The sequence below is a fragment of the Penaeus monodon genome, chromosome 13 (genome assembly GCF_015228065.2).
Source record: "Penaeus monodon isolate SGIC_2016 chromosome 13, NSTDA_Pmon_1, whole genome shotgun sequence".
Classification (NCBI taxonomy): Eukaryota; Metazoa; Arthropoda; class Malacostraca; order Decapoda; family Penaeidae; genus Penaeus; species Penaeus monodon.
This window is the reverse complement of record NC_051398.1, coordinates 3,652,438-3,663,538: the sequence shown is the minus strand read 5'-3', so window position 1 is coordinate 3,663,538 and position 11,101 is coordinate 3,652,438. Positions and strand designations below refer to the sequence as shown.

The 11,101-nt window shown below is 30.3% G+C and overlaps 1 protein-coding gene across 4 annotated transcripts in view; it reads left to right on the top strand.

Moving 5' to 3' along the window:
* Positions 1–642: 642 nt before the first annotated feature.
* The window catches only part of LOC119580033 (glutamyl-tRNA(Gln) amidotransferase subunit C, mitochondrial-like), a 14,861-nt gene continuing 4,402 nt past the window's right edge, over positions 643–11,101 (top strand). The window contains exons 1-2 of one of the 4 annotated variants that reach the window (XM_037927922.1): positions 659–691; positions 6,105–6,128. The gene's annotated coding sequence lies outside the window, so the exon portion shown is untranslated. Of the gene's footprint in view, positions 983–5,937; positions 6,379–11,101 lie in introns of those variants that run through there. The other 3 variants (XM_037927923.1, XM_037927921.1, XM_037927919.1) reach the window with 3 other exon arrangements.

Here is an 11,101-nt window from a genome sequence, read left to right as displayed (position 1 = left end):
TAATGACAATGATAATAACCATAACATAAAAATATGATATTAATGATGATGATTATGTAATGAGAATGATAATAATAATAAATAATATGATAAAAATAATGATAACAATAATGATAATAATAATAATAATAATGATAGATAATGATAATAATAGTAATGATAATCATAATCATAATGATGATGATAATAAAAATAATAATAATTCTTCATCTTCAAGTGGCTTTTCCATATTCATCATGGGTCGCATGATCGATTTATCCACATCATATTATTAGATTGGCAGCTTTGTATTAAGGCCGGATGCCTTTCCTAGCCCTTGCCTGAATAGGCATACCCTACAAGGCAGCAGGGGGAATAATAATAATAATAATAATAATAATAATAATAATAATAATAATAATAATAATAATAATAATAATGATAATGATAATAATAATGATAATGATAATGATAATGATAATAATAATAATAATAATAATAATAATAATAATAATAATAATAATAATAATAATAATAATAATAATAATACCAACAATAATAATAACCACAAAGATAATAACATCACGATAATAACAAAATGATAGTAATAACAATAAAAAAAATCAATCCGGGTTAAACCATTTACCCCAGCGCTCTCTAAGACATCCAACCTCCGGCCTCGATGTAAACAAACAAACTCGGTTCCTTCTCGTTACTGCCATTCAAGAACCGTTCGAACCTTCACCGAGTGAACATCCAAATAACTTTGAATTTTGAGTGCAGTGAACATAAGAATTTTAATGGACACTGAACTTAATCCAGAACCAGGAGAAAAGCCTGGATCCCAAAATGAAATGATTTATGATTTCCATTCCAACAGAAGACCGAGAGAAAACAGTGACAGCGAGCAAGACCCAAATCCCAAGCATCCAAGAAAACACGAAACCGGCAGGAGCAGCACGGAAGCTCAACCGACCACATCCGAAGACCCAACAGTAAACAGGCAAGATAACCCTAATGTTATCATTATAAGCTTAGCTGGTGAATCAAAAACAATGAATTTCAACAATCCCATAAAATTAACTGAATCCATAAACAAATCTGAATTTCAAAAATATATAATTGAAGACTCCTTAAGAGTACTAGGAACTGGGAAAGCTATTAGATTTGAGATCAAAGATATAAACAAATTGAGACCTCTTAATCAAATCCAGAAACTGGGAGAATGGAAAATTGTTTGCAAACAACCAGCCTCCAGCAAGAACATAGGCTGTTCCTACGGAACCATCTTCCCAGTTGAGAATGACCTAAGCCCTGAGAAAATAAAAGAAAAAATAAGAACAATCAGTGGGAAAAACTCTGAAATTATAGAGATAATAAGAATTAAAAGAATAAACAAAGAGAAAGATAATGAAAACAAATGGACAGAAACAAAGTCATTAAGAATAACTTTTAAAGGTCCTCTACCAGAAAAAGTTGCAATAGGGCACATCTCATACTCAGTGAATCAGTATACTTTCCCAATTCCAAAATGCTATAACTGTCTCAGATATGGCCATGGGATAATGACTTGTAAGAATAAAAAACGTTGCAGTAAATGTAGTCAATTTGACCATAATTACAAGGAGTGTACAAATACTGAATTTTGTTTCTATTGCCAGGAAAATCATACACCAAACACAAACATGTGCAAAATACACAGAGAGGCACAAAAAATAAACATTAAAAACATAACACCAAACAACTTAGAAATAAAAAGACAGTTCCAAGAACTAAAACCAATACAAATGGAAAATGTAAATGAAACCATTCCATCTACACCAGTAATTAAACAGACCACAGCAAATAATATAAACAAACAACAAGTTACAAAGAAAACAAACTCACAAACAAAAGAACAGACTACACCAATAACAAATGCGCAAACATTAAACCAATCTCAGAGTCTAACTCTGGAACAAAGAACTCCCAAAAGAACAAAGACCCAAAACACAAACAACAAACAAAATGACACAACAGACACACCAGAAAAAACAAAACAAACAAGTAAAGAATATTCAAGGGAAAAACAAAACAACCCAAATCAATCACCCACTAAACCCTCATTCCAAAATGATTCTCCTGTAGCATGGACTTTGCCAACCCCAATTAAAGAAATGAAATCACAAAATGAAAACCAAACAAAAACAAAAGAATTCTCATGGATAGAAACAATAAAAGAAATGGCCAACATAATTACAAACGTACTAACTAATATGAATTCAGAAAAATCAATGATAGAAATAATCACAGATGCCATTAAAGAAATAATGCCAATAGTTAAAAACTTGATCAAACACTTCAATGAATAAAATAATCTTGTGGAATATAAGATCAATCCAGAATAAAAAGACAGAATTAAATTACTTATTAAACAAAGAACAACCGGATATAATAGGAATTTGCGAAACATGGCTAAAATGTAAAGATAAATTTAACTTGCAAAATTACCAAGTAATCAGGAAAGATAGGGAAAATCAAATAGGGGGAGGATTAGCTTTTTGTATTAAAAATGACTTACAATTCAAATCCATAGCATTAAATGATAGATACAGCAATAGAATAGAAACAATAGGAATAAAGATCAATTATAAAAACAAATGGCTCAATGTTCTATTGATGTATAATCCTTGCAACAATCTAAAAACAGAAGAACTAGAGCATTACATAAAACAAATTGAAGATCCAAAAATAATCATTGGAGATTTCAACGCACATCATACGAGTTGGAATCCAAAATTAAATCCAAAATTGGCAAACAAAACAGGAAAAAGTATTTTTGAAATCATTAATCAAAATAATATAATTATATTAACACCACCAGGCTTAACGACAAGAATAGATCCTCAAAGTGCAAAAGAAACGACTATAGACCTGGTATTAGCAACACCATCGCTAACCCACTTAGAAATAGAAACAGGCCCTAACTTAGGAAGTGACCACCTTCCAATAATTATAAAAGATAGCAAATTAATAAAAGATACTCATTCTAAAGAAAAAAAATGGATTTACACAGAAGAGGGTTGGGATAAATTTCAGAGGAAATTGACAGACATAGATATAGAAAACGTAAAGTCCCTAAATGAAATCATAGATCTTTTAAGAAAAACAGGAATACAATGTTTTAAATTTGATAAAAATATCAATAAAAACAAAGCGAATAAACCATGGTGGAATGAGAGATGCAATGAAATAATAAAACTTAGAAATAGAGCTTTCAATAAATGGAGGAAGAAACCGAACAAAGAAAATCAAACAGATTATAAAATATTAGTAATAAAAACAAGACAAATAATAGAAAGAGAGAAAAGAGAATCATGGGAAAATTTTTGTAGGACATTAGATTTCAAAACTCCTCAAAAAAAAATATGGAATTTCTTCAAAAAAATAACAGGTAAAACAATTATAACAAAATTTCCATTAATAGAGAATAACCTCCCAGTATCGGAAATGCCGAAAAAACTAGAACTATTCAAAAAAGAATACGAAAATACAGTAAATAAGACCCCCAAGAAAATACTGACAGATGAAGAGAGAGAGAGAATATTAAATCTCACAAAGAACATGGATCTAAATAAAGAAATAAAAATTAATGAATTGACTTCAGCAATAAGAAATAGTAAAAGAAATAAAGCATATGGCCCAGACGAAATTCCTTACGAATTTTATAAATATGCTCCACAAAAAATAACACAGAAAATATTAAAAGAAATAAACCATTACTGGAATAAAGGAGAATACCCACAGGAATTCAAAAATGTGATAATAAATCCAATTAATAAACCTGGAAAAAATCCATCAGAAACAAAATCTTACAGATTTATTAGTAGAATAACAACCCTGGGGAAAATTTTCGAAAATATAATAACAAAAAGAGTAAATTGGTGGTTAGAAATAAACAATAAATTAGATGAAGACCTTACAGGTTTCAGACCCAATAAAAGTACAACAGATACTCTACAAGTAATAGACGCACACATAAACAACGCAATTAAAGAGAAAAAATATGCATTACTAGCCTGTATAGATTTAGAAAAAGCTTTCGACACTGTAAACCATGATGCTTTATTAACAAAAATGTCAAATTTAGGAATTATAGGAAACTCATTAAATTGGACTTATAATTTCCTTAAAGAAAGAACATTCCAAATAAAAATAGGAGATGAAATATCTGAAAAAGGAAAAATGTCAAGCGGGGTACCTCAGGGATCTCCAATAAGTCCGACATTATTTAACATAATGATAACAGATTTAAAACTTCCAGGAACCATAAATAAAGTAATATATGCAGATGATATTTCATTAATAACAACAAATAAAGATCTGACAGAGGCAACAAATATTCTAGAAAGAGCATTAAAACATCTTAAAGAATGGGCTACCACATGGGATCTAAAGATAAATTTAACAAAAAGCAAATTAATGTGTTTTACACATAGAAAAATAAGAAATATACCCAATATAAAAATAGATGACGAAGAAATGGAATTTACAAATAAACATGACATCTTAGGGTTAAGATTTGATGCACCAAGATTAAATTGGAGAGAACACATTGAAAATATAAAGATAAAATCTTTAAAAAGAATAGATATTATGAAAAAACTATCATCATACACATGGGGTGCTAACAAAGAAACACTACTAAAATTTTACAATATTTACATCAAACCTAAGATAGAATACGGATTATCCATTTATGGAAATGCAAAAAACACAGAATTAAAAAAACTAGAAACAGTACAAAATTTAGCATTAAGGATAGCAACAGGTGTTTTAGATCCACCCCAATAGTATCCCTCCAGGCATTAACCAACATAATTCCAATAGAAATAAGAAAAAAAGAAATAGAATGTATACAACTAGCAAAAATACTAGAGAAACCAAATAAAACACCATTAAAACAAATAGTAATAAAGAATATCAATGAATATAATCCAAGGAAAGATAAAAGACTATTAATCTACAGGGCCTTAGAAACCTGTAAAGAATTAAAACTTAATTTAACAACTAATATAGTTCAAAATATAACCCCAGTACCACCATGGTATGATATCTCACAACATGTAGAAACTCAGTTCATAAATAATAAACCAAAAGACCTACCAGAACAAATAATTAAAAAACAATTTCTAATGTTAGAAAATGTAACATATAGAGAACAACAAAGGAACCAGAATCAGTCTCAGCAGCAATATATGTTCAAAATGCAAATATTACTACAATATGGAAGCTAACAAAAAATATAAATATCACGGAAGCAGAGTTGTTTGCAATAAAACAGGGACTGCAATATATTCAAAACAATAAAATATCAAACTCGGTAATCTTCACAGATTCACATTCAGCATTACAACTGATATTAAATCACAGACCCAAAAATCACAAACATATCACTTACGAAATACAACAAACAATACACACATTATCAAAACAGAAACAGAACATCAATATACAATGGATCCCATCACACAAAGGCATTAGAGGCAATGAAATAGTAGATCAAGCAGCAAAAAAAGCACATGAAATAACAAATCCTATTGCCATAACAAAAGACATTAATAATGTAATAAAAGAAATAAAAAACAAAAACAGACAAATATGGGAAGAAAAACTAACAGAAATATTAAACACAAAAAATTATTACATCAAAGATAACAAACCTAATCATTGGACAAGATCAAAAAACAGAAAACTAGACGTTTGTTTATTACGAATAAAAACAAAACACACAAGATTAAAACAACATCTACATAAACTAAAAATGGAGACAGACCCAACATGTAGATGGTGCCAACATGAAGAAGAAACCACAGAGCACCTAACACTCCAATGCCCAAGATTCAATTCTCACCGAAAAAAACTATTTGAATCTTTAAAAAGAATAAAAATAGTTAACCAAATTTTAAGGAACTAAGAAATACTATATATTAAGACACTTCAAGATCTTCCTACAAAGATCAAAAATAATAGATATAATATAAAGAACTTCAATCAATCAAAGAAGAACCAAGAAACACAGCTCCAGGGAATATAGACTTCAAAAGTCTAAAACCCTATAAAAGAAGAAGAAGAAGAAGAAGAAGTTACTGCCATTCATGGACTTTGAGGTAAGAGACGATACTGTTAACAGTCAGTACGAGCTCGTGCTAATCTTAAAAGTGAAAACTTATGAACTCGACTTTTGAACTAGATCCAGGCGATCTGCCTGATAAAAACAAAGGTATGAAAAACGATCACCAGAAAAACAGCAGACCAAGAGATAGTGACAGCGAAGATTACCCATACTCCAAACAGGCCCGCAACGAAGAAACCGGCAGACAGAACACGGAACCACAACTTCACGCATCAGAAACGCAAGTAACAGAACAAAACCATGTAGTACTTATTCATATGATCAATTCAGAAACCACTTCAAACTTCAACAACCCAATAAAACTAACGGATGCCTTAAATAGATCCATTTTTCAAAAATATATCATAGAAAACTCCTTAAGAATTTTAGGAGATGGAAAAGCTTTAAGGTTTGAAGTGAGTGATTTGAAAAAGATTGGACCCTTGAATGATATTAAACAGCTTGGGAACTGGAAAATACTTTGTAAACAACCCGCCTCAAGTAGGAACCAAGGATGTTCATACGGCACTATTTCCCCGGTCGAAACTGAAATAAGCACAGCAGAGTTAATAGAAAAGATGACAATTATTTGGGGTCCAGAATCCAAAATTAAAGAAATAGACAGAATAAACAAACCAATCAAAACACCAGAAGGAGAAAACAAATGGCTACCCACAAAAGCTCTCAAAATAACATTCAAAGGTCCACTTCCATCAAAAGTAGCAATAGGGCATACCTCATATCAAGTATTTCAATACACATTCCCAATCCCAAAATGCTTCAAATGCCTCATGTATGGACATGGGATTATTTCCTGTAAAAATAGAGCAAGATGCAGTAATTGCAACCAGCTAGACCATAGATTTAAAGACTGTAAAAACTCCTCTTATTGTTTCTTCTGTAATGGGAACCACCCAGCATATGATAGATCATGCCCAATACACACAAAAGCCCAAGAAATAAACAAACACAACATAACCCCAAACAACCAAGAAGTAAAGAAACTCTTACACAAACTAAATCCCACAACACAAAAAACAGAGAGAACATTTCACAAAAACACTTTAATAACCATAGCAGAGATACATAACATAAACACAGAAAACTACCAACAACCAGAGAACAACACAAATAACATCCAACAAAAAAACACAAATATAACACAAACATTTGCACAAACATTAACCCAAACACACAACATAACACCAGCCCAGAAAACACCCACAAGAAAACAACACAAACAAAAAGACTCTGAAACACCAGACCCATCAGTAAATTCAAAACTTGAAAAAACAAGAGAAAAAACACAAAAACCTGATCAAAATGCAAATAACTTAGAAATAGAAAATTCCCCAACAACATGGTCACTTCCAACACCACTTAAAGTAACATCAACACCAGAAAAAAGAACAAAGGGTGCTGAAAAGAACTCATCATGGATAGATATAGCAAAAAAAATAGTCAAATTAATATCAAATGTAACCACAAATTTAAATTCTGACAAATCTATAATCCACATAATAACAGAAATAATAACAGAAGCAACTCCAATAATAAAAGAAATATTAGAATACATAAATGAATAAATTAATTCTATGGAATGCCAGGTCCATCCTAAATAAAAAATTAGAAATAGGTTATTTGATAGACAAAGAAAACCCAAAAGTATTCGCATTCTGCGAGACCTGGTTAACAAAAAACGATAACTTTGAAATAAGAGACTATATAATAGAGAGAAAAGATAGAACAGAACAAAGAGGAGGAGGTTTAGCTATCTGCATACACAACAGTATGCAGTATAGGAAAATAAAACTTAATGAAAAACAAAATAATAAGATAGAAACAATAGCTATAAAAATTAGCTACAAGAAAAAATGGCTAAATATACTGTTAATTTACAATCCTTGTAACAATATAGAACAACAAGAAATAGAATATTATACAGAGCAGTTACAAAACCCAAAATTAATAATAGGGGATTTCAATGCCCACCATCCACTATGGAATCCAAACAACAATATAAGAACAGCAAACAAAACGGGAATAAACCTGTACAATTTTATAACGCAAAATAATTTGATGCTTATTACCCCCCCTGGACTAATCACCAGAATTGACCCGAAGACAGGAAAAGGTAGCACAATAGATTTAGTTATAGGATCCCCAGAACTAAGCCATCTAGAAATAAAAACAAACACAAAATCAGGAAGTGACCACCTCCCAATAATATTAAATGACGACAACCAAATTACTGAAACACACACAAAAGAAAGTACATGGAAGTTCAATAATGAAGGGTGGAAAAATTTTCAAGTAGAATTAATCAATAAAGACATCAAGGGCATCAAGTCAATAACAGAATTAATAGATATAATAAAAAACACTGCTAAGAAACATTTTAGATTTGATAACAAAATCAGTAAAAATAAACCAAGTAAACCTTGGTGGAATGAAAAATGTAGAGAAGCTATAAAAAAAAGAAATAAAGCATTTAATAAATGGAGAAAAAATCCAAATGAAATTAACAGAATAGAATACAAAAAGCTACAAATCAAAGCAAAAAAAATTATCGAAACGGAAAAAAAGAATAGTTGGGAAACTTTCTGTGCATCATTAGACTTTAACACACCATCCAGAAAGATTTGGAATTTCATAAAAAAAATAGCAGGCAAAAACAAAATCAGCAGTTACCCACTAATTGATAAAAATGAGCCAATCCAGGACATAGACCAAAAGCTCAATTTGCTAAAAGAAGAATTCCAAAAAACAATAAACAAAAAAGCAAAATGCTTGATAACAAAATCAGAAATAAAAAATTTAATAGAACAGACGAACACAGAAGGAATAAGCACAAATCTCACGTTAAAAGAATTAATCTCTGTAATAAAAAAATCAAATAAAGGGAAAGCCTATGGACCCGATGAGATATCATACGAATTTTTCAAGAATGCTCCAATAGAGATATCGGAAACAATAGTAAAACTTTTTAACAACTACTGGCTAAAAGGGGAATATCCAAAAGTACTAAAAAAATCATTAGTAAATCCAATATTAAAACCAGGCAAAGACCCAACAGAGATAAAATCATATAGATTCATCAGTAGAATATCTTGCATAGGAAAATTATTTGAAAGTATGATAACAAACAGATTAAACTGGTGGTTGGAAACAAACAATAAACTAAATGAAGACCTAACAGGCTTCAGACCTAATAGTTCAACCATAGATGCATTACAGATAATAGACTTCCAGATAAATAAAACATTTACGGAAAAAAAATACGCACTCATAGCCTGCCTAGATTTAGAAAAAGCATTCGACAATGTCAACCATGAAGCAATAATAATCAAAGCAGCAAAACTAGGAATCGTAGGAACCCCACTCAAGTGGATAATGGATTTCTTAAATAACAGAACCTACCAAATAGTAATAGGTAACAAAAAGACTGAAGAAGAAAACATAGCTAGGGGCCTCCCACAAGGCTCACCATTAAGTCCCTTATTATTTAATATAATGACAACAGACTTAACCCTAACAGAAGGATTAAAAAAAGTAACATATGCAGATGATATCACAATAATAGCAATAAATAAGAATTTAGCAGAAGCGAAAAACATACTTGAAATAGGATTAAAACAAACCATAGAATGGGCGAATAAATGGGAGTTATTAATTAACCTAACAAAAAGTAAACTCATGTGTTTTACAAAAAACAAAATAAGAGAAATACCAGTGATAAAAATAGATAACAAAGAACTCAAATTCACAACAAACCATACAATCCTAGGTCTAGAATTCGATGCCCCAAAATTAACTTGGAAAAATCAAATAAATAATTTAAAGATAAGTTGCTCAAACAGAATTAACTTAATGAAAAAAATATCTTCAACAACATGGGGAGCAAATAGAGAAACCATTATAAAATTCTATGACATATACATTAAACCTAAAATAGAATATGGTATCACAATTTTTGGAACAGCCAAAAATACAGAAATGAAAAAACTTGAAATTTTACAAAATAATGCATTAAGAATAGCCACAGGCTGCTTAAAAACCACCCCAATATTAGCATTATACACTCTAACAAACAAAATGCCCATCAAATATAAACAAAAAGAACAAGAGTGTATACAGATGATGAAAATACTAGAAAAACAAGAAGACAACCAGATGAAAAGTAATATAACAGCAAATATAGAAGAATATAACCCAGAAAAAAATAAGAGCGGCCTAGTGCACAGAGTTATAGAAACATGTAAAGAATTACAAATAACAATGAAAACAAAAACATTGCCAAACATAACACCTATCCCACCTTGGTTTGATATTTATAAAATGATTGAAACAAATTTCATAGATGATCCAACAAAGAATGTACCTGAACAAATAATTAAAGCGCAATTTTTAAAGATGGAAAATACAAGGTACATAAACTATAAAAAGATATTCACAGATGGATCAAAAATAAACACAAATTCCACTTCAGCAGCCATATACATCCAAGACAAAAACATCACAACAATTTGGAAATTACCAGAAGAAACAGAAATAATAGAGGCTGAACTCTTTGCTATAAAACAAGGAATTATATATATCCAGAATAACAGATTAACAACATCAGTTATTTTCTCAGACTCAAAATCAGCTCTACATCTTATTACAAACACAAAACCAAAACACTACAAACACATTATATTCGAAATACAGGAAATGATATACTCACTAACAAATCAAAATAAGAAAATTACAATTCAGTGGATTCCATCACACAAAAATATAAGAGGAAACGAAATAGCTGATCAAGCGGCAAAAAAAGCGCACAATATAGGCAATCCCATAACCATACATGAGGACAAAAAAAAGAAGATAAAACAAATAAGATCAAATAATCAAAGAAAATGGAAAACACACATAAATACAATCTTAGACACAAAAAACTATCTTCTGAAAAATACAGATCCGCAA